Source organism: Salmo salar, chromosome ssa19, assembly GCF_905237065.1.
Source record: "Salmo salar chromosome ssa19, Ssal_v3.1, whole genome shotgun sequence".
Lineage (NCBI taxonomy): Eukaryota > Metazoa > Chordata > Actinopteri > Salmoniformes > Salmonidae > Salmo > Salmo salar.
The window spans coordinates 39,764,829-39,790,321 of NC_059460.1; the positions used below are offsets into that span (position 1 = coordinate 39,764,829).

General features: G+C 52.4%; 1 protein-coding gene across 2 annotated transcripts in view; it reads left to right on the top strand.

The window, feature by feature from the left end:
- Positions 1-25,493, top strand: part of LOC106592837 (calpain-1 catalytic subunit) — a 156,125-nt gene that overhangs the window by 14,384 nt on the left and 116,248 nt on the right. The gene's annotated exons all lie outside the window — the stretch shown is intronic.

Genomic DNA, 25,493 nt, shown 5'->3' on the forward strand with positions numbered 1-25,493 from the left:
TCCACCTCGGGTCAGCTTCATCCCTCAATAGATTGACCTTCCAGTAAAAGTCACCTGTCACTGTCTGAAGATGGAGACTGTGTGAATGGCTAATAAATACAGGACTGCCGGCGCTACAAAAGGTTGCTATGGGGTGTTTATGTTGCTATGCGGTGTTTATGTTGCTATGCGGTGTTTATGTTGCTATGGGGTGTTTATGTTGCTATGCGGTGTTTATGTTGCTATGCGGTGTTTATGTTGCTATAGGGGTGTTTATATTGCTATGGGGTGTTTATGTTGCTATGCGGTGTTTATGTTGATATGGGGTGTTTATATTGCTATGGGGGTGTTGATGTTGCTATGGGGGTGTTTATGTTGCTATGGGGTTGTTTATGTTGCTATGGGGTGTTTATGTTGCTATGGGGTGTTTATGTTTGGGGTGTTTATGTGCTTTATGTTGCTATGGGGTGTTTATGTTGCTATGGGGTGTTTATGTCGCTGTGGGGTGTTTATATTGCTATGGGGTGCTTGTCTAGCTAAACAGATACTACTAGAAGTTAGAGCTGGGCGATACAGACAAAAATCCATAAATCTGTAAATTGTCTGAGTTGATGATACAATAACGCTAAATATAATTATACATTTATAACATTAATGTGCACCACAGTTTTTCTTTTATTATCTTTTAAACTACTACTACTAGTTTGTCCCATTAACAAATCACCCTGTCACAAGCGTCGTAGAGAACAGACCAAGGCACAGCGTGTATAGTGCTCATCTTCTTTTATTCTTTGAGAGAACACTTAAACAAAAATAAACTAATGACAAACAACAGTTCCGTAAGGTACCACGACTATACGAAAAACAACCACCCACAAAACCCAAAGGAAAACAGGCTGCCTAAGTATGGCTTCCAATCAGAGACAACGAAAGACACCTGCCTCTGATTGGAAACCATACTCGGCCAAACCTGGAAAACGAAACATAGAAAATTAAAACTAGAACACATTCCCCTGGAAACAAACAAACCCCAAAACACACAAAACAACCCCCCTGCCACGCCCTGACCATTCTACTATGGCAAATGACCCTTTACACTGGTCAGGACGTGACACACCCATATTAGCACATTGATTTCATATCAAACTTTACATTTCTCCAGTATAGGCGACTTATCATAATGAACTTTACTGTATCAGCAGAATGCCTGCGACAAGAGGTTGTAAAGGTTTTAACCGTCCCAGCTCTACTTGAAGTAAAAAGAGGGAAGGGGACATCTTTAAACACTTCTAATAGCCTACCTGCTGAAAGGCTCTTTGCTGAAACCCCAACAGTCCAGCCTCCAGGGGTGGTTCTGGGGGGGGGGGGAGCAGTGCCCCTGTGACAAGAATTGGCCCCAGCTTGGCCCCCCCATTTGAAATGGTCTAGAACCGCCACTGCCAGCCTCGTCCCTTGACTTGTACAAGGTGGAAGGATAACCATAATCACATTTACATTTTGATTGTTTTAATTGCATACGCTCATATCCAGAGTGACTTAGTCAGTGCATTCAACTTAAGGTAGCTAGGTGAGACAACCACGTAATCTTGCCGTCTTCTCTCCCCCCAGTTTTTTACACTGATGCTACTCGCTGTTTATTATCTATGCACAGTCACTTTACAAATTTCCTCGACTAACCTGTACCCCCGTACATTGACTCGGTACCAGTAACCTCTGTATATAGTCTCCACATTGACTCGGCACCAGTAACCCCTGTATATAGCCTCCACATTGACTTGGCACCAGTAACCCCTGTATATAGTCTCACTATTGTTAGTTTATTGTGTTACTTTTTGATTTATTCAATTTTTTTAACTTTATTTAACTTTAGCCGTCTTCTCCCCTTCTCCTCTCAGTGATAGTGTCTTCTTCTCCCCCTCTCCTCTCAGTAATAATGCTGTCTTCTCCCCCCTCCTCTCAGTGATAGTGCCGTCTTCTCCCCCTCTCCACTCAGTGATAGTGCTGTCTTCTCCCCCTCTCCTCTCAGTGATAGTGCTGTCTTCTCCCCCTCTCCTCTCAGTGATAGTACCGTCTTCTCCCCCTCTCCTCTCAGTGATAGTGCCGTCTTCTCCCCCTCTCCTCTCAGTGATAGTTTCGACTTCTCCTCCTCTCAGTGATAGTGCCGTCTTCTCCCCCTCTCCTCGCAGTGACAGTGCCATCTTCTCCCCCTCTTCTCTCAGTGATAGTGCCGTCTTCTCCCCCTCTCCTCTCAGTGATAGTGCTGTCTTCTCCCGCTCTCCTCTCAGTGATAGTGCTGTCTTCTCCCCCTCTCCTCTCAGTGATAGTACCGTCTTCTCCCCCACTCCTCTCAGTAATAGTGCCGTCTTCTCCCCCTCTCCTCTCAGTGATAGTGTTGTCTTTTCCCCCTCTCCTCTGTGATAGTGCCGTCTTCTCCCCCTCTCCTCTCAGTGATAGTGCCGTCTTCTCCCCCTCTCCTCTCAGTGATAGTGCCGTCTTCTTTCCCTCTCCTCTCAGTGATAGTGCCGTCTTCTCCCCCTCTCCTCTGTGATAGTGCCGTCTTCTCCCCCTCTCCTCTGTGATAGTGCCGTCTTCTCCCCCTCTCCTCTCAGTGATAGTGCTGTCTTCTCCCCCTCTCCTCTCAGTGATAGTGTCGTCTTCTCCCCCTCTCCTCTCAGTGATAGTGTCGTCTTCTCCCCCTCTCCTCTCAGTGATAGTGTCGTCTTCTCCCCCTCTCCTGTCAGTGATAGTGCCGTATTCTCCTCCTCTCCTGTCAGTGATTGTGCTGTATTCTCCTCCTCTCAGTGATAGTGCCGTCTTCTCCCCCTCTCCTCTCAGTGATAGTGCCGTCTTCTCCCCCTCTCCTCTCAGTGATAGTTTCGACTTCTCCTCCTCTCAGTGATAGTGCCGTCTTCTCCCCCTCTCCTCGCAGTGACAGTGCCATCTTCTCCCCCTCTTCTCTCAGTGATAGTGCCGTCTTCTCCCCCTCTCCTCTCAGTAATAGTGTCGTCTTCTCCCCCTCTCCTCTCAGTAATAGTGTCATCTTCTCCCCCTCTCCTCTCAGTGATAGTGCCGTCTTCTCCCCCTCTCCTCTCAGCAATAGTGTCGTCTTCTCCCCCTCTCCTCTCAGTAATAGTGTCGTCTTCTCCCCCTCTCCTCTCAGTGATAGTGACGTCTTCTCCCCCTCTCCTCTCAGTGATGGTGTCGTCTTCTCCCCCTCTCCTCTCAGTGATAGTGCCGTCACTCCCCCTCTCCTCTCAGTGATAGTGCTGTCTTCTCTCCTCTCAGTGATAGTGCCGTCTTCTCCCCCTCTCCTCTCAGTAATAGTGTCATCTTCTCCCCCTCTCCTCTCAGGGATAGTGCCGTCTCTCCCCCTCTCCTCTCAGTGATATTGCCGTCTTCTCCTCCTCTCAGTGATAGTGCCATCTTCTCCTCCTCTCAGTGATAGTGCCGTCTTCTCCTCCTCTCAGTGATAGTGTCGTCCTCTCCCCCTCTCCTCTCAGTCATAGTGCCGTCTTCTCCTCCTCTCAGTGATAGTGCCGTCTTCTCCTCCTCTCAGTGATAGTGTCGTCCTCTCCCCCTCTCCTCTCAGTAATAGTGTCGTCTTCTCCCCCTCTCCTCTCAGTGATAGTGACGTCTTCTCCCCCTCTCCTCTCAGTGATAGTGCTGTCTTCTCCCCCTTTCCTCTCAGTGATAGTGCTGTCTTCTCCCCCTCTCCTCTCAGTGATAGTGTCGTCTTCTCCCCCTCTCCTCTCAGTGCTAGTGCCGTCTTCTCCCCCTCTCTTCTCAGTGATAGTGCCGTCTTCTAATCCTTTCCTCCCACTTATAGTGCCGTCTTCTCCCCCTCTCCTCTCAGGGATAGTGCCATCTTCTCCCCCTCTCTTCTCAGTGATAGTGTCGTCTTCTCCCCCTCTCCTCTGTGATAGTGCCGTCTTCTCCCCCTCTCCTCTCAGTGATAGTGCTGTCTTCTCCCCCTCTCCTCTCAGTGATAGTGTCGTCTTCTCCCCCTCTCCTCTCTGTAATAGTGCCGTCTTCTCCCCCTCTCAGTGATAGTGCCGTCTTCTCCCCCTCTCTTCTCAGTGATAGTGCCGTCTTCTAATCCTCTCCTCCCAGTGATAGTGCCGTCTTCTCCCCCTCTCCTGTCAGGGATAGTGCCGTCTTCTCCCCCTCTCCTCTCAGGGATAGTGTCGTCTTCTCCCCCTCTCCTCTCAGTGATAGTGTCGTCTTCTCCCCCTCTCCTCTCAGTAATAGTGTCGTCTTCTCCCCCTCTCCTCTCAGTTATAGTGTTGTCTTTTCCCCCTCTCCTCTCAGTAATAGTGTCATTTTCTCCCCCTCTCCTCTCAGGGATAGTGCCGTCTCTCCCCCTCTCCTCTCAGTGATAGTGCCGTCTTCTCCTCCTCTCAGTGATAGTGCCGTCTTCTCCTCCTCTCAGTGATAGTGTCGTCTTCTCCCCCTCTCCTCTCAGTGATAGTGTCGTCTTCTCCCCCTCTCCTCTCAGTGATAGTGTCGTCTTCTCCCCCTCTCCTCTCAGTGATAGTGTCGTCTTCTCCTCCTCTCCTGTCAGTGATTGTGCTGTATTCTCCTCCTCTCCTGTCAGTGATTGTGCCGTATTCTCCTCCTCTCAGTGATAGTGCCGTCTTCTCCCCCTCTCCTCTCAGTGATAGTTTCGACTTCTCCTCCTCTCAGTGATAGTGCCGTCTTCTCCCCCTCTCCTCGCAGTGACAGTGCCATCTTCTCCCCCTCTTCTCTCAGTGATAGTGCCGTCTTCTCCCCCTCTCCTCTCAGTAATAGTGTCGTCTTCTCCCCCTCTCCTCTCAGTAATAATGTCGTCTTCTCCCCCTCTCCTCTCAGTGATAGTGCCGTCTTCTCCCCCTCTCCTCTCAGCAATAGTGTTGTCTTCTCCCCCTCTCCTCTCAGTAATAGTGTCGTCTTCTCCCCCTCTCCTCTCAGTGATAGTGACGTCTTCTCCCCCTCTCCTCTCAGTGATGGTGCCGTCTTCTCCCCCTCTCCTCTCAGTGATAGTGCCGTCACTCCCCCTCTCCTCTCAGTGATAGTGCTGTCTTCTCTCCTCTCAGTGATAGTGCCGTCTTCTCCCCCTCTCCTCTCAGTGATAGTGTCGTCTTCTCCCCCTCTCCTGTCAGTGATGGTGCCGTCTTCTCCCCCTCTCCTCTCACTGATAGTGCTGTCTTCTCCCCCTCTCCTCTCAGAGATAGTGCTGTCTTCTCCCCCTCTCCTCTCAGTGATAGTGCTGTCTTCTCCCCCTCTCCTCTCAGTAATAGTGTCATCTTCTCCCCCTCTCCTCTCAGGGATAGTGCCGTCTCTCCCCCTCTCCTCTCAGGGATAGTGCCGTCTTCTCCCCCTCTCCTCTCAGGGATAGTGCCGTCTTCTCCCCCTCTCCTCTCAGTGATAGTGTCGTCTTCTCCCCCTCTCCTCTCAGTTATAGTGTTGTCTTCTCCCCCTCTCCTCTCAGTAATAGTGTCATCTTCTCCCCTCTCCTCTCAGGGATAGTGCCGTCTCTCCCCCTCTCCTCTCAGTGATATTGCCGTCTTCTCCTCCTCTCAGTGATAGTGCCATCTTCTCCTCCTCTCAGTGATAGTGCCGTCTTCTCCTCCTCTCAGTGATAGTGTCGTCCTCTCCCCCTCTCCTCTCAGTCATAGTGCCGTCTTCTCCTCCTCTCAGTGATAGTGCCGTCTTCTCCTCCTCTCAGTGATAGTGTCGTCCTCTCCCCCTCTCCTCTCAGTAATAGTGTCGTCTTCTCCCCCTCTCCTCTCAGTGATAGTGACGTCTTCTCCCCCTCTCCTCTCAGTGATAGTGCTGTCTTCTCCCCCTTTCCTCTCAGTGATAGTGCTGTCTTCTCCCCCTCTCCTCTCAGTGATAGTGTCGTCTTCTCCCCCTCTCCTCTCAGTGCTAGTGCCGTCTTCTCCCCCTCTCTTCTCAGTGATAGTGCCGTCTTCTAATCCTTTCCTCCCACTTATAGTGCCGTCTTCTCCCCCTCTCCTCTCAGGGATAGTGCCATCTTCTCCCCCTCTCTTCTCAGTGATAGTGTCGTCTTCTCCCCCTCTCCTCTGTGATAGTGCCGTCTTCTCCCCCTCTCCTCTCAGTGATAGTGCTGTCTTCTCCCCCTCTCCTCTCAGTGATAGTGTCGTCTTCTCCCCCTCTCCTCTCTGTAATAGTGCCATCTTCTCCCCCTCTCTGTAATAGTGCCGTCTTCTCCCCCTCTCAGTGATAGTGCCGTCTTCTCCCCCTCTCTTCTCAGTGATAGTGCCGTCTTCTAATCCTCTCCTCCCAGTGATAGTGCCGTCTTCTCCCCCTCTCCTGTCAGGGATAGTGCCGTCTTCTCCCCCTCTCCTCTCAGGGATAGTGTCGTCTTCTCCCCCTCTCCTCTCAGTGATAGTGTCGTCTTCTCCCCCTCTCCTCTCAGTAATAGTGTCGTCTTCTCCCCCTCTCCTCTCAGTTATAGTGTTGTCTTTTCCCCCTCTACTCTCAGTAATAGTTTCATTTTCTCCCCCTCTCCTCTCAGGGATAGTGCCGTCTCTCCCCCTCTCCTCTCAGTGATAGTGCCGTCTTCTCCTCCTCTCAGTGATAGTGCCGTCTTCTCCTCCTCTCAGTGATAGTGTCGTCTTCTCCCCCTCTTCTCTGTGATAGTGCCGTCTTCTCCCCTTCTCCTCTCAGTAATAGTGTCGTCTTCTCCCCCTCTCCTCTCAGTGATAGTGCCGTCTTCTCTCCCTCTCCTCTCAGGTATAGTGCTGTCTTCTCCCCCTCTCCTCTCAGTGATAGTGTCGTCTTCTCCCCCTCTCCTCTCAGTAATAGTGTCGTCTTCTCCCCCTCTCCTCTCAGTAATAGTGTCGTCTTCTCCCCCTCTCCTCTCAGTTATAGTGTTGTCTTCTCCCCCTCTCCTCTCAGTAATAGTGTCATCTTCTCCCCCTGTCCTCTCAGGGATAGTGCCATCTCTCCCCCTCTCCTCTCAGTTATAGTGCCGTCTTCTCCTCCTCTCAGTTATAGTGCCGTCTTCTCCTCCTCTCAGTGATAGTGCCGTCTTCTCCTCCTCTCAGTGATAGTGTCGTCCTCTCCCCCTCTCCTCTCAGTAATAGTGTCGTCTTCTCCCCCTCTCCTCTCAGTGATGGTGCCGTCTTCTCCCCCTCTCCTCTCAGTGATAGTGCCGTCTTCTCCCCCTTTCCTCTCAGTGATAGTGCTGTCTTCTCCCCCTCTCCTCTCAGTGATAGTGTCGTCTTTTCCCCCTCTCTTCTCAGTGATAGTGTCGTCTTCTCCCCCTTTACTCTGTGATAGTGCCGTCTTCTCACCCTCTCCTCTCAGTGATATTGCCGTCTTCTCCCCCTCTCCTCTCAGTGCTAGTGCCGTCTTCTCCCCCTCTCTTCTCAGTGATAGTGCCGTCTTCTAATCCTCTCCTCCCAGTGATAGTGCCGTATTCTCCCCCTCTCCTCTCAGGGATAGTGCCATCTTCTCCCCCTCTCTTCTCAGTGATAGTGCCGTCTTCTCCCCTCTCCTCTCAGTAATAGTGTCGTCTTCTCCCCCTCTCCTCTCAGTGATAGTGCCGTCTTCTCCCCCTCTCCTCTCAGTGATAGTGTCGTCTTCTCCCCCTCTCCTCTCAGTAATAGTGTCGTCTTCTCCCCTCTCCTCTCAGTAATAGTGTCGTCTTCTCCCCCTCTCCTCTCAGTTTTAGTGTCGTCTTCTCCCCCTCTCCTCTCAGTAATAGTGTCGTCTTCTCCCCCTCTCCTCTCAGGGATAGTGCCGTCTCTTCCCCTCTCCTCTCATTGATAGTGCCGTCTTCTCCTCCTCTCAGTGATAGTGCCGTCTTCTCCTCCTCTCAGTGATAGTGCCGTCTTCTCCCCCTCTCAGTGATAGTGCCACCTTCTCCCCCTCTCATATCAGTAATAGTGTCGTCTTCTCACCCTCTCCTATCAGTAATAGTGTCATCTTCGCCCCCTCCTATCAGTAATAGTGCCGTCTTCTCCCCCTCTCATATCAGTAATAGTGTCATCTTCTCACCCTCTCATATCAGTAATAGTGCCGTCTTCGCCCCCTCTCCTATCAGTAATAGTGCCATCTTCTCCCCCTCTCCTCTCAGTGACAGTGCCGTCTTCTCCCTCTCTCCTCTCAGTGACAGTGACGATTTCTCCCCCTCTCCTCTCCGTAATAGTGCCATCTTCTCCTATTCTCCTCTCAGGGATAGTGCCGTCTTCTCCCCCTCTCCTCTCAGTGATATTGTCGTCTTCTTCCCCTCTCCTCTCAGTAATAGTGTCGTCTTCTCCCCCTCTCCTCTCAGTGATAGTGTCGTTTTCTCCCCCTCTCCTCTCAGTAATAGTGTCGTCTTCTCCCCCTCTCCTCTCAGTTTTAGTGTTGTCTTCTCCCCCTCTCCTCTCAGTAATAGTGTCATCTACTCCCCCTCTCCTCTCAGGGATAGTGCTGTCTTCTCCTCCTCTCAGTGATAGTGCTGTCTTCTCCTCCTCTCAGTGATAGTGCCGTCTTCTCCTCCTCTCAGTGCTAGTGCCGTCTTCTCCCCCTCTCCTCTCAGGGATAGTGCCGTCTCTCCCCCTCTCCTCTCAGTGATATTGCCGTCTTCTCCTCCTCTCAGTGATAGTGCCATCTTCTCCTCCTCTCAGTGATAGTGCCGTCTTCTCCTCCTCTCAGTGATAGTGTCGTCCTCTCCCCCTCTCCTCTCAGTCATAGTGCCGTCTTCTCCTCCTCTCAGTGATAGTGCCGTCTTCTCCTCCTCTCAGTGATAGTGTCGTCCTCTCCCCCTCTCCTCTCAGTAATAGTGTCGTCTTCTCCCCCTCTCCTCTCAGTGATAGTGACGTCTTCTCCCCCTCTCCTCTCAGTGATAGTGCTGTCTTCTCCCCCTTTCCTCTCAGTGATAGTGCTGTCTTCTCCCCCTCTCCTCTCAGTGATAGTGTCGTCTTCTCCCCCTCTCCTCTCAGTGCTAGTGCCGTCTTCTCCCCCTCTCTTCTCAGTGATAGTGCCGTCTTCTAATCCTTTCCTCCCACTTATAGTGCCGTCTTCTCCCCCTCTCCTCTCAGGGATAGTGCCATCTTCTCCCCCTCTCTTCTCAGTGATAGTGTCGTCTTCTCCCCCTCTCCTCTGTGATAGTGCCGTCTTCTCCCCCTCTCCTCTCAGTGATAGTGCTGTCTTCTCCCCCTCTCCTCTCAGTGATAGTGTCGTCTTCTCCCCCTCTCCTCTCTGTAATAGTGCCGTCTTCTCCCCCTCTCAGTGATAGTGCCGTCTTCTCCCCCTCTCTTCTCAGTGATAGTGCCGTCTTCTAATCCTCTCCTCCCAGTGATAGTGCCGTCTTCTCCCCCTCTCCTGTCAGGGATAGTGCCGTCTTCTCCCCCTCTCCTCTCAGGGATAGTGTCGTCTTCTCCCCCTCTCCTCTCAGTGATAGTGCCGTCTTCTCCCCCTCTCCTCTCAGTAATAGTGTCGTCTTCTCCCCCTCTCCTCTCAGTTATAGTGTTGTCTTTTCCCCCTCTACTCTCAGTAATAGTGTCATTTTCTCCCCCTCTCCTCTCAGGGATAGTGCCGTCTCTCCCCCTCTCCTCTCAGTGATAGTGCCGTCTTCTCCTCCTCTCAGTGATAGTGCCGTCTTCTCCTCCTCTCAGTGATAGTGTCGTCTTCTCCCCCTCTTCTCTGTGATAGTGCCGTCTTCTCCCCTTCTCCTCTCAGTAATAGTGTCGTCTTCTCCCCCTCTCCTCTCAGTGATAGTGCCGTCTTCTCTCCCTCTCCTCTCAGGTATAGTGCTGTCTTCTCCCCCTCTCCTCTCAGTGATAGTGTCGTCTTCTCCCCCTCTCCTCTCAGTATAGTGTCGCTCCCTTCTTAGTGTCGTCTTCTCCCCTCTCCTCTCAGTTATAGTGTTGTCTTCTCCCCCTCTCCTCTCAGTAATAGTGTCATCTTCTCCCCCTGTCCTCTCAGGGATAGTGCCATCTCTCCCCCTCTCCTCTCAGTTATAGTGCCGTCTTCTCCTCCTCTCAGTTATAGTGCCGTCTTCTCCTCCTCTCAGTGATAGTGCCGTCTTCTCCTCCTCTCAGTGATAGTGTCGTCCTCTCCCCCTCTCCTCTCAGTAATAGTGTCGTCTTCTCCCCCTCTCCTCTCAGTGATGGTGCCGTCTTCTCCCCCTCTCCTCTCAGTGATAGTGCCGTCTTCTCCCCCTTTCCTCTCAGTGATAGTGCTGTCTTCTCCCCCTCTCCTCTCAGTGATAGTGTCGTCTTTTCCCCCTCTCCTCTCAGTGATAGTGTCGTCTTCTCCCCCTTTACTCTGTGATAGTGCCGTCTTCTCACCCTCTCCTCTCAGTGATATTGCCGTCTTCTCCCCCTCTCCTCTCAGTGCTAGTGCCGTCTTCTCCCCCTCTCTTCTCAGTGATAGTGCCGTCTTCTAATCCTCTCCTCCCAGTGATAGTGCCGTATTCTCCCCCTCTCCTCTCAGGGATAGTGCCATCTTCTCCCCCTCTCTTCTCAGTGATAGTGCCGTCTTCTCCCCCTCTCCTCTCAGTAATAGTGTCGTCTTCTCCCCCTCTCCTCTCAGTGATAGTGCCGTCTTCTCCCCCTCTCCTCTCAGTGATAGTGTCGTCTTCTCCCCCTCTCCTCTCAGTAATAGTGTCGTCTTCTCCCCTCTCCTCTCAGTAATAGTGTCGTCTTCTCCCCCTCTCCTCTCAGTTTTAGTGTCGTCTTCTCCCCCTCTCCTCTCAGTAATAGTGTCGTCTTCTCCCCCTCTCCTCTCAGGGATAGTGCCGTCTCTTCCCCTCTCCTCTCATTGATAGTGCCGTCTTCTCCTCCTCTCAGTGATAGTGCCGTCTTCTCCTCCTCTCAGTGATAGTGCCGTCTTCTCCCCCTCTCAGTGATAGTGCCACCTTCTCCCCCTCTCATATCAGTAATAGTGTCGTCTTCTCACCCTCTCCTATCAGTAATAGTGTCATCTTCGCCCCCTCCTATCAGTAATAGTGCCGTCTTCTCCCCCTCTCATATCAGTAATAGTGTCATCTTCTCACCCTCTCATATCAGTAATAGTGCCGTCTTCGCCCCCTCTCCTATCAGTAATAGTGCCATCTTCTCCCCCTCTCCTCTCAGTGACAGTGCCGTCTTCTCCCTCTCTCCTCTCAGTGACAGTGACGATTTCTCCCCCTCTCCTCTCCGTAATAGTGCCATCTTCTCCTATTCTCCTCTCAGGGATAGTGCCGTCTTCTCCCCCTCTCCTCTCAGTGATATTGTCGTCTTCTTCCCCTCTCCTCTCAGTAATAGTGTCGTCTTCTCCCCCTCTCCTCTCAGTGATAGTGTCGTTTTCTCCCCCCTCTCCTCTCAGTAATAGTGTCGTCTTCTCCCCCTCTCCTCTCAGTTTTAGTGTTGTCTTCTCCCCCTCTCCTCTCAGTAATAGTGTCATCTACTCCCCCTCTCCTCTCAGTGATAGTGCCGTCTTCTCCTCCTCTCAGTGATAGTGCCGTCTTCTCCTCCTCTCAGTGATAGTGTCGTCTTCTCCCCCTCTTCTCTGTGATAGTGCCGTCTTCTCCCCTTCTCCTCTCAGTAATAGTGTCGTCTTCTCACCCTCTCCTCTCAGTGATATTGCCGTCTTCTCCCCCTCTCCTCTCAGTGCTAGTGCCGTCTTCTCCCCCTCTCTTCTCAGTGATAGTGCCGTCTTCTAATCCTCTCCTCCCAGTGATAGTGCCGTCTTCTCCCCCTCTCCTCTCAGGGATAGTGCCATCTTCTCCCCCTCTCTTCTCAGTGATAGTGTCGTCTTCTCCCCCTCTCCTCTGTGATAGTGCCGTCTTCTCCCCCTCTCCTCTCAGTAATAGTGTCGTCTTCTCCCCTCTCCTCTCAGTGATAGTGCCGTCTTCTCCCCCTCTCCTCTCAGTGATAGTGCCGTCTTCTCCCCCTCTCCTCTCAGTGATAGTGTCATCTTCTCCCCCCTCTCCTCTCAGTAATAGTGTCGTCTTCTCCCCCTCTCCTCTCAGTAATAGTGTCGTCTTCTCCCCCTCTCCTCTCAGTTTTAGTGTTGTCTTCTCCCCCTCTCCTCTCAGTAATAGTGTCGTCTTCTCCCCCTCTCCTCTCAGGGATAGTGCCGTCTCTCCCCCTCTCCTCTCATTGATAGTGCCGTCTTCTCCTCCTCTCAGTGATAGTGCCGTCTTCTCCTCCTCTCAGTGATAGTGCCGTCTTCTCCCCCTCTCAGTGATAGTGCCGCCTTCTCCCCCTCTCATATCAGTAATAGTGTCGTCTTCTCACCCTCTCCTATCAGTAATAGTGTCGTCTTCGCCCCCCTCCTATCAGTAATAGTGCCGTCTTCTCCCCCTCTCATATCAGTAATAGTGTCATCTTCTCACCCTCTCATATCAGTAATAGTGCCGTCTTCGCCCCCTCTCCTATCAGTAATAGTGCCATCTTCTCCCCCTCTCCTCTCAGTGACAGTGCCGTCTTCTCCCTCTCTCCTCTCAGTGACAGTGACGATTTCTCCCCCTCTCCTCTCCGTAATAGTGCCATCTTCTCCTATTCTCCTCTCAGGTATAGTGCCGTCTTCTCCCCCTCTCCTCTCAGTAATAGTGTCGTCTTCTCCCCCTCTCCTCTCAGTTTTAGTGTTGTCTTCTCCCCCTCTCCTCTCAGTAATAGTGTCATCTACTCCCCCTCTCCTCTCAGGGATAGTGCCGTCTCTCCCCCTCTCCTCTCAGTGATAGTGCCGTCTTCTCCTCCTCTCAGTGATAGTGCCGTCTTCTCCTCCTCTCAGTGCTAGTGCCGTCTTCTCCCCCTCTCTTCTCAGTGATAGTGCCGTCTTCTAATCCTCTCCTCCCACTTATAGTGCCGTCTTCTCCCCCTCTCCTCTCAGGGATAGTGCCATCTTCTCCCCCTCTCTTCTCAGTGATAGTGTCGTCTTCTCCCCCTCTCCTCTGTGATAGTGCCGTCTTCTCCCCCTCTCCTCTCAGTGATAGTGCTGTCTTCTCCCCCTCTCCTCTCAGTGATAGTGTCGTCTTCTCCCCCTCTCCTCTCTGTAATAGTGCCGTCTTCTCCCCCTCTCAGTGATAGTGCCGTCTTCTCCCCCTCTCAGTGATAGTGCCGTCTTCTCCCCCTCTCTTCTCAGTGATAGTGCCGTCTTCTAATCCTCTCCTCCCAGTGATAGTGCCGTCTTCTCCCCCTCTCTTCTCAGTGATAGTGCCGTCTTCTAATCCTCTCCTCCCAGTGATAGTGCCGTCTTCTCCCCCTCTCCTCTCAGTGATAGTGTCATCTTCTCCCCCTCTCCTCTCAGTAATAGTGTCGTCTTCTCCCCCTCTCCTCTCAGTAATAGTGTCGTCTTCACCCCCTCTCCTCTCAGTTTTAGTGTTGTCTTCTCCCCCTCTCCTCTCAGTAATAGTGTCGTCTTCTCCCCCTCTCCTCTCAGGGATAGTGCCGTCTCTCCCCCTCTCCTCTCATTGATAGTGCCGTCTTCTCCTCCTCTCAGTGATAGTGCCGTCTTCTCCTCCTCTCAGTGATAGTGCCGTCTTCTCCCCCTCTCAGTGATAGTGCCGCCTTCTCCCCCTCTCATATCAGTAATAGTGTCGTCTTCTCACCCTCTCCTATCAGTAATAGTGTCATCTTCGCCCCCCTCCTATCAGTAATAGTGCCGTCTTCTCCCCCTCTCATATCAGTAATAGTGTCATCTTCTCACCCTCTCCTATCAGTAATAGTGCCGTCTTCGCCCCCTCTCCTATCAGTAATAGTGCCATCTTCTCCCCCTCTCCTCTCAGTGACAGTGCCGTCTTCTCCCTCTCTCCTCTCAGTGACAGTGACGATTTCTCCCCCTCTCCTCTCCGTATTAGTGCCATCTTCTCCTATTCTCCTCTCAGGGATAGTGCCGTCTTCTCCCCCTCTCCTCTCAGTGATATTGTCGTCTTCTTCCCCTCTCCTCTCAGTAATAGTGTCGTCTTCTCCCCCTCTCCTCTCAGTGATAGTGTCGTTTTCTCCCCCTCTCCTCTCAGTAATAGTGTCGTCTTCTCCCCCTCTCCTCTCAGTTTTAGTGTTGTCTTCTCCCCCTCTCCTCTCAGTAATAGTGTCATCTACTCCCCCTCTCCTCTCAGGGATAGTGCCGTCTCTCCCCCTCTCCTCTCAGTGATAGTGCCGTCTTCTCCTCCTCTCAGTGATAGTGCCGTCTTCTCCTCCTCTCAGTGCTAGTGCCGTCTTCTCCCCCTCTCTTCTCAGTGATAGTGCCGTCTTCTAATCCTCTCCTCCCACTTATAGTGCCGTCTTCTCCCCCCTCCTCTCAGGGATAGTGCCATCTTCTCCCCCTCTCTTCTCAGTGATAGTGTCGTCTTCTCCCCCTCTCCTCTGTGATAGTGCCGTCTTCTCCCCCTCTCCTCTCAGTGATAGTGCTGTCTTCTCCCCCTCTCCTCTCAGTGATAGTGTCGTCTTCTCCCCCTCTCCTCTCTGTAATAGTGCCGTCTTCTCCCCCTCTCAGTGATAGTGCCGTCTTCTCCCCCTCTCTTCTCAGTGATAGTGCCGTCTTCTAATCCTCTCCTCCCAGTGATAGTGCCGTCTTCTCCCCCTCTCCTGTCAGTGATAGTGCCGTCTTCTCCCCCTCTCCTCTCAGGGATAGTGTCGTCTTCTCCCCCTCTCCTCTCAGTGATAGTGTCGTCTTCTCCCCCTCTCCTCTCAGTAATAGTGTCGTCTTCTCCCCCTCTCCTCTCAGTTATAGTGTTGTCTTTTCCCCCTCTACTCTCAGTAATAGTGTCATTTTCTCCCCCTCTCCTCTCAGGGATAGTGCCGTCTCTCCCCCTCTCCTCTCAGTGATAGTGCCGTCTTCTCCTCCTCTCAGTGATAGTGCCGTCTTCTCCTCCTCTCAGTGATAGTGTCGTCTTCTCCCCCTCTTCTCTGTGATAGTGCCGTCTTCTCCCCCTCTCCTCTCAGTAATAGTGTCGTCTTCTCCCCCTCTCCTCTCAGTGATAGTGCCGTCTTCTCCTCCTCTCAGTAATAGTGTCGTCTTCTCCCCCTCTCCTCTCAGTGATAGTGCCGTCTTCTCTCCCTCTCCTCTCAGGTATAGTGCTGTCTTCTCCCCCTATCCTCTCAGTGATAGTGTCGTCTTCTCCCCCTCTCCTCTCAGTAATAGTGTCGTCTTCTCCCCCTCTCCTCTCAGTAATAGTGTCGTCTTCTCCCCCTCTCCTCTCAGTTATAGTGTTGTCTTCTCCCCCTCTCCTCTCAGTGATAGTGTCGTCTTCTCCCCCTTTACTCTGTGATAGTGCCGTCTTCTCACCCTCTCCTCTCAGTGCTAGTGCCGTCTTCTCCCCCTCTCTTCTCAGTGATAGTGCCGTCTTCTAATCCTCTCCTCCCAGTGATAGTGCCGTCTTCTCCCCCTCTCCTCTCAGGGATAGTGCCATCTTCTCCCCCTCTCTTCTCAGTGATAGTGTCGTCTTCTCCCCCTCTCCTCTGTGATAGTGCCGTCTTCTCCCCCTCTCCTCTCAGTAATAGTGTCGTCTTCTCCCCCTCTCCTCTCAGTGATAGTGCCGTCTTCTCCCCCTCTCCTCTCAGGGATAGTGCCGTCTTCTCCCCCTCTCCTCTCAGTGATAGTGTCATCTTCTCCCCCTCTCCTCTCAGTAATAGTGTCGTCTTCTCCCCCTCTCCTCTCAGTAATAGTGTCGTCTTCTCCCCCTCTCCTCTCAGTTTTAGTGTTGTCTTCTCCCCCTCTCCTCTCAGTAATAGTGTCGTCTTCTCCCCCTCTCCTCTCAGGGATAGTGCCGTCTCTCCCCCTCTCCTCTCATTGATAGTGCCGTCTTCTCCTCCTCTCAGTGATAGTGCCGTCTTCTCCTCCTCTCAGTGATAGTGCCGTCTTCTCCCCCTCTCAGTGATAGTGCCGCCTTCTCCCCCTCTCATATCAGTAATAGTGTCGTCTTCTCACCCTCTCCTATCAGTAATAGTGTCATCTTCGCCCCCCCTCCTATCAGTAATAGTGCCGTCTTCTCCCCCTCTCATATCAGTAATAGTGTCATCTTCTCACCCTCTCATATCAGTAATAGTGCCGTCTTCGCCCCCTCTCCTATCAGTAATAGTGCCATCTTCTCCCCCTCTCCTCTCAGTGACAGTGCCGTCTTCTCCCTCTCTCCTCTCAGTGACAGTGACGATTTCTCCCCCTCTCCTCTCCGTAATAGTGCCATCTTCTCCTATTCTCCTCTCAGGGATAGTGCCGTCTTCTCCCCCTCTCCTCTCAGTGATATTGTCGTCTTCTTCCCCTCTCCTCTCAGTAATAGTGTCGTCTTCTCCCCCTCTCCTCTCAGTGATAGTGTCGTGTTCTCCCCCTCTCCTCTCAGTTATAGTGTCGTCTTCTCCCCCTCTCCTCTCAGTTTTAGTGTTGTCTTCTCCCCCTCTCCTCTCAGTAATAGTGTCATCTACTCCCCCTCTCCTCCCAGTGATAGTGCCGTCTTCTCCCCCTCTCCTCTCAGGGATAGTGCCATCTTCTCCCCCTCTCTTCTCAGTGATAGTGTCGTCTTCTCCCCCTCTCCTCTGTGATAGTGCCGTCTTCTCCCCCTCTCCTCTCAGTAATAGTGTCGTCTTCTCCCCTCTCCTCTCAGTGATAGTGCCGTCTTCTCCCCCTCTCCTCTCAGGGATAGTGCCGTCTTCTCCCCCTCTCCTCTCAGTGATAGTGTCATCTTCTCCCCCTCTCCTCTCAGTAATAGTGTCGTCTTCTCCCCCTCTCCTCTCAGTAATAGTGTCGTCTTCTCCCCCTCTCCTCTCAGTTTTAGTGTTGTCTTCTCCCCCTCTCCTCTCAGTAATAGTGTCGTCTTCTCCCCCTCTCCTCTCAGGGATAGTGCCGTCTCTCCCCCTCTCCTCTCATTGATAGTGCCGTCTTCTCCTCCTCTCAGTGATAGTGCCGTCTTCTCCTCCTCTCAGTGATAGTGCCGTCTTCTCCCCCTCTCAGTGATAGTGCCGCCTTCTCCCCCTCTCATATCAGTAATAGTGTCGTCTTCTCACCCTCTCCTATCAGTAATAGTGTCATTTTCGCCCCCCCTCCTATCAGTAATAGTGCCGTCTTCTCCCCTCTCATATCAGTAATAGTGTCGTCTTCTCACCCTCTCATATCAGTAATAGTGCCGTCTTCGCCCCCTCTCCTATCAGTAATAGTGCCATCTTCTCCCCCTCTCCTCTCAGTGACAGTGCCGTCTTCTCCCTCTCTCCTCTCAGTGACAGTGACGATTTCTCCCCCTCTCCTCTCCGTAATAGTGCCATCTTCTCCTATTCTCCTCTCAGGGATAGTGCCGTCTTCTCCCCCTCTCCTCTCAGTGATATTGTCGTCTTCTTCCCCTCTCCTCTCAGTAATAGTGTCGTCTTCTCCCCCTCTCCTCTCAGTGATAGTGTCGTTTCCTCCCCCTCTCCTCTCAGTAATAGTGTCGTCTTCTCCCCCTCTCCTCTCAGTTTTAGTGTTGTCTTCTCCCCCTCTCCTCTCAGTAATAGTGTCATCTACTCCCCCTCTCCTCTCAGGGATAGTGCCGTCTCTCCCCCTCTCCTCTCAGTGATAGTGCCGTCTTCTCCTCCTCTCAGTGATAGTGCCGTCTTCTCCTCCTCTCAGTGCTAGTGCCGTCTTCTCCCCATCTCTTCTCAGTGATAGTGCCGTCTTCTAATCCTTTCCTCCCACTTATAGTGCCGTCTTCTCCCCCTCTCCTCTCAGGGATAGTGCCATCTTCTCCCCCTCTCTTCTCAGTGATAGTGTCGTCTTCTCCCCCTCTCCTCTGTGATAGTGCCGTCTTCTCCCCCTCTCCTCTCAGTGATAGTGCTGTCTTCTCCCCCTCTCCTCTCAGTGATAGTGTCGTCTTCTCCCCCTCTCCTCTCTGTAATAGTGCCGTCTTCTCCCCCTCTCAGTGATAGTGCCGTCTTCTCCCCCTCTCTTCTCAGTGATAGTGCCGTCTTCTCCACCTCTCAGTGATAGTGCCGTCTTCTCCCCCTCTCAGTGATAGTGCCGTCTTCTCCTCCTCTCAGTGATAGTGTCGTCCTCTCCCCCTCTCCTCTCAGTAATAGTGTCGTCTTCTCCCCCTCTCCTCTCAGTGATGGTGCCGTCTTCTCCCCCTCTCCTCTCAGTGATAGTGCCGTCTTCTCCCCCTTTCCTCTCAGTGATAGTGCCGTCTTCTCCCCCTCTCCTCTCAGTGATAGTGTCGTCTTTTCCCCCTCTCCTCTCAGTGATAGTGTCGTCTTCTCCCCCTTTACTCTGTGATAGTGCCGTCTTCTCACCCTCTCCTCTCAGTGATATTGCCGTCTTCTCCCCCTCTCCTCTCAGTGCTAGTGCCGTCTTCTCCCCCTCTCTTCTCAGTGATAGTGCCGTCTTCTAATCCTCTCCTCCCAGTGATAGTGCCGTCTTCTCCCCCTCTCCTCTCAGGGATAGTGCCATCTTCTCCCCCTCTCTTCTCAGTGATAGTGTCGTCTTCTCCCCCTCTCCTCTGTGATAGTGCCGTCTTCTCCCCCTCTCCTCTCAGTAATAGTGTCGTCTTCTCACCCTTTCCTATCAGTAATAGTGTCATCTTCGCCCCCCTCCTATCAGTAATAGTGTCGTCTTCTCCCCCTCTCATATCAGTAATAGTGTCATCTTCTCACCCTCTCATATCAGTAATAGTGTCGTCTTCTCACCCTCTCATATCAGTAATAGTGCCGTCTTCGCCCCCTCTCCTATCAGTAATAGTGCCATCTTCTCCCCCTCTCCTCTCAGTGACAGTGCCGTCTTCTCCCTCTCTCCTCTCAGTGACAGTGACGATTTCTCCCCCTCTCCTCTCAGTAATAGTGTCGTCTTCTCCCCCTCTCCTCTCAGTTTTAGTGTTGTCTTCTCCCCCTCTCCTCTCAGTAATAGTGTCGTCTTCTCCCCCTCTCCTCTCAGGGATAGTGCCGTCTCTCCCCCTCTCCTCTCATTGATAGTGCCGTCTTCTCCTCCTCTCAGTGATAGTGCCGTCTTCTCCTCCTCTCAGTGATAGTGCCGTCTTCTCCCCCTCTCAGTGATAGTGCCGCCTTCTCCCCCTCTCATATCAGTAATAGTGTCGTCTTCTCACCCTCTCCTATCAGTAATAGTGTCATCTTCGCCCCCCTCCTATCAGTAATAGTGCCGTCTTCTCCCCCTCTCATATCAGTAATAGTGTCATCTTCTCACCCTCTCATATCAGTAATAGTGCCGTCTTCGCCCCCTCTCCTATCAGTAATAGTGCCATCTTCTCCCCCTCTCCTCTCAGTGACAGTGCCGTCTTCTCCCTCTCTCCTCTCAGTGACAGTGACGATTTCTCCCCCTCTCCTCTCAGTAATAGTGTCGTCTTCTCCCCCTCTCCTCTCAGTTTTAGTGTTGTCTTCTCCCCCTCTCCTCTCAGTAATAGTGTCGTCTTCTCCCCCTCTCCTCTCAGGGATAGTGCCGTCTCTCCCCCTCTCCTCTCATTGATAGTGCCGTCTTCTCCTCCTCTCAGTGATAGTGCCGTCTTCTCCTCCTCTCAGTGATAGTGCCGTCTTCTCCCCCCTCTCAGTGATAGTGCCGCCTTCTCCCCCTCTCATATCAGTAATAGTGTCGTCTTCTCACCCTCTCCTATCAGTAATAGTGTCATCTTCGCCCCCCTCCTATCAGTAATAGTGCCGTCTTCTCCCCCTCTCATATCAGTAATAGTGTCATCTTCTCACCCTCTCATATCAGTAATAGTGCCGTCTTCGCCCCCTCTCCTATCAGTAATAGTGCCATCTTCTCCCCCCTCTCCTCTCAGTGACAGTGCCGTCTTCTCCCTCTCTCCTCTCAGTGACAGTGACGATTTCTCCCCCTCTCCTCTCCGTAATAGTGCCATCTTCTCCTATTCTCCTCTCAGGGATAGTGCCGTCTTCTCCCCCTCTCCTCTCAGTGATATTGTCGTCTTCTTCCCCTCTCCTCTCAGTAATAGTGTCGTCTTCTCCCCCTCTCCTCTCAGTGATAGTGTCGTTTTCTCCCCCTCTCCTCTCAGTAATAGTGTCGTCTTATCCCCCTCTCCTCTCAGTTTTAGTGTTGTCTTCTCCCCCTCTCCTCTCAGTAATAGTGTCATCTACTCCCCCTCTCCTCTCAGGGATAGTGCCGTCTCTCCCCCTCTCCTCTCAGTGATAGTGCCATCTTCTCCTCCTCTCAGTGATAGTGCCGTCTTCTCCTCCTCTCAGTGCTAGTGCCGTCTTCTCCCCCTCTCTTCTCAGTGATAGTGCCGTCTTCTAATCCTCTCCTCCCACTTATAGTGCCGTCTTCTCCCCCTCTCCTCTCAGGGATAGTGCCATCTTCTCCCCCTCTCTTCTCAGTGATAGTGTCGTCTTCTCCCCCTCTCCTCTGTGATAGTGCCGTCTTCTCCCCTCTCCTCTCAGTGATAGTGCTGTCTTCTCCCCCTCTCCTCTCAGTGATAGTGTCGTCTTCTCCCCCTCTCCTCTCTGTAATAGTGCCGTCTTCTCCCCCTCTCAGTGATAGTGCCGTCTTCTCCCCCTCTCTTCTCAGTGATAGTGCCGTCTTCTAATCCTCTCCTCCCAGTGATAGTGCCGTCTTCTCCCCCTCTCCTGTCAGTGATAGTGCCGTCTTCTCCCCCTCTTCTCTGTGATAGTGCCGTCTTCTCCCCTTCTCCTCTCAGTAATAGTGTCGTCTTCTCCTCCTCTCAGTTATAGTGCCGTCTTCTCCTCCTCTCAGTGATAGTGCCGTCTTCTCCTCCTCTCAGTGATAGTGTCGTCCTCTCCCCCTCTCCTCTCAGTAATAGTGTCGTCTTCTCCCCCTCTCCTCTCAGTGATGGTGCCGTCTTCTCCCCCTCTCCTCTAAGTGATAGTGCCGTCTTCTCCCCCTCTCCTCTAAGTGATAGTGCCGTCTTCTCCCCCTTTCCTCTCAGTGATAGTGCTGTCTTCTCCCCCTCTCCTCTCAGTGATAGTGTCGTCTTTTCCCCCTCTCCTCTCAGTGATAGTGTCGTCTTCTCCCCCTTTACTCTGTGATAGTGCCGTCTTCTCACCCTCTCCTCTCAGTGATATTGCCGTCTTCTCCCCTCTCCTCTCAGTGCTAGTGCCGTCTTCTCCCCCTCTCTTCTCAGTGATAGTGCCGTCTTCTAATCCTCTCCTCCCAGTGATAGTGCCGTCTTCTCCCCCTCTCCTCTCAGGGATAGTGCCATCTTCTCCCCCTCTCTTCTCAGTGATAGTGTCGTCTTCTCCCCCTCTCCTCTGTGATAGTGCCGTCTTCTCCCCCTCTCCTCTCAGTTATAGTGCCGTCTTCTCCCCCTCTCCTCTCAGTGATAGTGCCGTCTTCTCCCCCTCTCCTCTCAGGGATAGTGCCGTCTTCTCCCCCTCTCCTCTCTGTTTTAGTGTTGTCTTCTCCCCCTCTCCTCTCAGTAATAGTGTCGTCTTCTCCCCCTCTCCTCTCAGGGATAGTGCCGTCTCTCCCCCTCTCCTCTCATTGATAGTGCCATCTTCTCCTCCTCTCATTGATAGTTCCGTCTTCTCCTCCTCTCATATCAGTAATAGTGTCGTCTTCTCACCCTCTCCTATCAGTAATAGTGTCATCTTCGCCCCCCTCCTATCAGTAATAGTGCCGTCTTCTCCCCCTCTCATATCAGTAATAGTGCCGTCTTCTCCCCCTCTCATATCAGTAATAGTGTCATCTTCTCACCCTCTCATATCAGTAATAGTGCCGTCTTCGCCCCCTCTCCTATCAGTAATAGTGCCATCTTCTCCCCCTCTCCTCTCAGTGACAGTGCCGTCTTCTCCCTCTCTCCTCTCAGTGACAGTGACGATTTCTCCCCCTCTCCTCTCCGTAATAGTGCCATCTTCTCCTATTCTCCTCTCAGGGATAGTGCCGTCTTCTCCCCCTCTCCTCTCAGTGATATTGTCGTCTTCTTCCCCTCTCCTCTCAGTAATAGTGTCGTCTTCTCCCCCTCTCCTCTCAGTGATAGTGTCGTTTTCTCCCCCTCTCCTCTCAGTAATAGTGTCGTCTTCTCCCCCTCTCCTCTCAGTTTTAGTGTTGTCTTCTCCCCCTCTCCTCTCAGTAATAGTGTCATCTACTCCCCCTCTCCTCTCAGGGATAGTGCCGTCTCTCCCCCTCTCCTCTCAGTGATAGTGCCGTCTTCTCCTCCTCTCAGTGATAGTGCCGTCTTCTCCTCCTCTCAGTGATAGTGCCGTCTTCTCCTCCTCTCAGTGATAGTGCCGTCTTCTCCTCCTCTGAGTGATAGTGCCGTCTTCTCCCCCTCTCAGTGATAGTGCCGTCTTCTCCCCCTCTCATATCAGTAATAGTGTCGTCTTCTCACCCTCTCCTATCAGTAATAGTGTCGTCTTCGCCCCCCTCCTATCAGTAATAGTGCCATCTTCTCCCCCTCTCATATCAGTAATAGTGTCATCTTCTCACCCTCTCCTATCAGTAATAGTGCCGTCTTCTCCCCCTCTCCTCTCAGTGACAGTGCCGTCTTCTCCCTCTCTCCTCTCAGTGACAGTGACGATTTCTCCCCTCTCCTCTCCGTAATAGTGCCATCTTCTCCTATTCTCCTCTCAGTGATAGTGCCGTCTTCTCCCCCTCTCCTATCAGTAATAGTGTCGTCTTCGCCCCCTCTCCTATCAGTAATAGTGCCATCTTCTCCCCTCTCCTCTCAGTGACTGTGCCGTCTTCTCCCCCTCTCCTCTCCGTAATAGTGCCATCTTCTCCCCCTCTCCTCTGTGATAGTTCTGTCTTCGCCCCCTCTCCTCTCAGTGATAGTGCCATCTTCTCCCCCTCTCCTCTCAGTGATAGGGCCGTCTTCTCCCCCTCTCCTCTCAGTGATAGTGCCGTCTTCCCTCCTCTCAGTAATAGTGCCGTCTTCTCCCCCTCTCTTCTCAGTGATAGTGCCGTCTTCTAATCCTCTCCTCCCACTTATAGTGCCGTCTTCTCCCCCTCTCCTCTCAGGGATAGTGCCATCTTCTCCCCCTCTCTTCTCAGTGATAGTGTCGTCTTCTCCCCCTCTCCTCTGTGATAGTGCCGTCTTCTCCCCCTCTCCTCTCAGTGATAGTGCTGTCTTCTCCCCCTCTCCTCTCAGTGATAGTGTCGTCTTCTCCCCTCTCCTCTCTGTAATAGTGCCGTCTTCTCCCCCTCTCAGTGAAAGTGCCGTCTTCTCCCCCTCTCTTCTCAGTGATAGTGCCGTCTTCTAATCCTCTCCTCCCAGTGATAGTGCCGTCTTCTCCCCCTCTCCTGTCAGTGATAGTGCCGTCTTCTCCCCCTCTCCTCTCAGGGATAGTGTCGTCTTCTCCCCCTCTCCTCTCAGTGATAGTGTCGTCTTCTCCCCCTCTCCTCTCAGTAATAGTGTTGTCTTCTCCCCTCTCCTCTCAGTTATAGTGTTGTCTTTTCCCCCTCTACTCTCAGTAATAGTGTCATTTTCTCCCCCTCTCCTCTCAGGGATAGTGCCGTCTCTCCCCCTCTCCTCTCAGTGATAGTGCCGTCTTCTCCTCCTCTCAGTGATAGTGTCGTCTTCTCCCCCTCTTCTCTGTGATAGTGCCGTCTTCTCCCCTTCTCCTCTCAGTAATAGTGTCGTCTTCTCCCCCTCTCCTCTCAGTGATAGTGCCGTCTTCTCTCCCTCTCCTCTCAGGTATAGTGCGGTCTTCTCCCCCTCTCCTCTCAGTGATAGTGTCGTCTTCTCCCCCTCTCCTCTCAGTAATAGTGTCGTCTTCTCCCCTCTCCTCTCAGTAATAGTGTCGTCTTCTCCCCCTCTCCTCTCAGTTATAGTGTTGTCTTCTCCCCCTCTCCTCTCAGTAATAGTGTCATCTTCTCCCCCTGTCCTCTCAGGGATAGTGCCATCTCTCCCCCTCTCCTCTCAGTTATAGTGCCGTCTTCTCCTCCTCTCAGTTATAGTGCCGTCTTCTCCTCCTCTCAGTGATAGTGCCGTCTTCTCCTCCTCTCAGTGATAGTGCCGTCTTCTCCTCCTCTCAGTGATAGTGTCGTCCTCTCCCCCTCTCCTCTCAGTAATAGTCTCGTCTTCTCCCCCTCTCCTCTCAGTGATGGTGCCGTCTTCTCCCCCTCTCCTCTAAGTGATAGTGCCGTCTTCTCCCCCTTTCCTCTCAGTGATAGTGCTGTCTTCTCCCCCTCTCCTCTCAGTGATAGTGTCGTCTTTTCCCCCTCTCCTCTCAGTGATAGTGTCGTCTTCTCCCCCTTTACTCTGTGATAGTGCCGTCTTCTCACCCTCTCCTCTCAGTGATATTGCCGTCTTCTCCCCCTCTCCTCTCAGTGCTAGTGCCGTCTTCTCCCCCTCTCTTCTCAGTGATAGTGCCGTCTTCTAATCCTCTCCTCCCAGTGATAGTGCCGTCTTCTCCCCCTCTCCTCTCAGGGATAGTGCCATCTTCTCCCCCTCTCTTCTCAGTGATAGTGTCGTCTTCTCCCCCTCTCCTCTGTGATAGTGCCGTCTTCTCCCCCTCTCCTCTCAGTAATAGTGTCGTCTTCTCCCCCTCTCCTCTCAGTGATAGTGCCGTCTTCTCCCCTCTCCTCTCAGGGATAGTGCCGTCTTCTCCCCCTCTCCTCTCTGTTTTAGTGTTGTCTTCTCCCCCTCTCCTCTCAGTAATAGTGTCGTCTTCTCCCCCTCTCCTCTCAGGGATAGTGCCGTCTCTCCCCCTCTCCTCTCATTGATAGTGCCATCTTCTCCTCCTCTCATTGATAGTGCCGTCTTCTCCCCCTCTCATATCAGTAATAGTGTCATCTTCTCACCCTCTCATATCAGTAATAGTGCCGTCTTCGCCCCCTCTCCTATCAGTAATAGTGCCATCTTCTCCCCCTCTCCTCTCAGTGACAGTGCCGTCTTCTCCCTCTCTCCTCTCAGTGACAGTGACGATTTCTCCCCCTCTCCTCTCCGTAATAGTGCCATCTTCTCCTATTCTCCTCTCAGGGATAGTGCCGTCTTCTCCCCCTCTCCTCTCAGTGATATTGTCGTCTTCTTCCCCTCTCCTCTCAGTAATAGTGTCGTCTTCTCCCCCTCTCCTCTCAGTGATAGTGTCGTTTTCTCCCCCTCTCCTCTCAGTAATAGTGTCGTCTTCTCCCCCTCTCCTCTCAGTTTTAGTGTTGTCTTCTCCCCCTCTCCTCTCAGTAATAGTGTCATCTACTCCCCCTCTCCTCTCAGGGATAGTGCCGTCTCTCCCCCTCTCCTCTCAGTGATAGTGCCGTCTTCTCCTCCTCTCAGTGATAGTGCCGGTGTCTCCTCCTCTCAGTGATAGTGCCGTCTTCTCCTCCTCTCAGTGATAGTGCCGTCTTCTCCTCCTCTGAGTGATAGTGCCGTCTTCTCCCCCCTCTCAGTGATAGTGCCGTCTTCTCCCCCTCTCATATCAGTAATAGTGTCGTCTTCTCACCCTCTCCTATCAGTAATAGTGTCGTCTTCGCCCCCCTCCTATCAGTAATAGTGCCATCTTCTCCCCTCTCATATCAGTAATAGTGTCATCTTCTCACCCTCTCCTATCAGTAATAGTGCCGTCTTCTCCCCCTCTCCTCTCAGTGACAGTGCCGTCTTCTCCCTCTCTCCTCTCAGTGACAGTGACGATTTCTCCCCCTCTCCTCTCCGTAATAGTGCCATCTTCTCCTATTCTCCTCTCAGTGATAGTGCCGTCTTCTCCCCTCTCCTATCAGTAATAGTG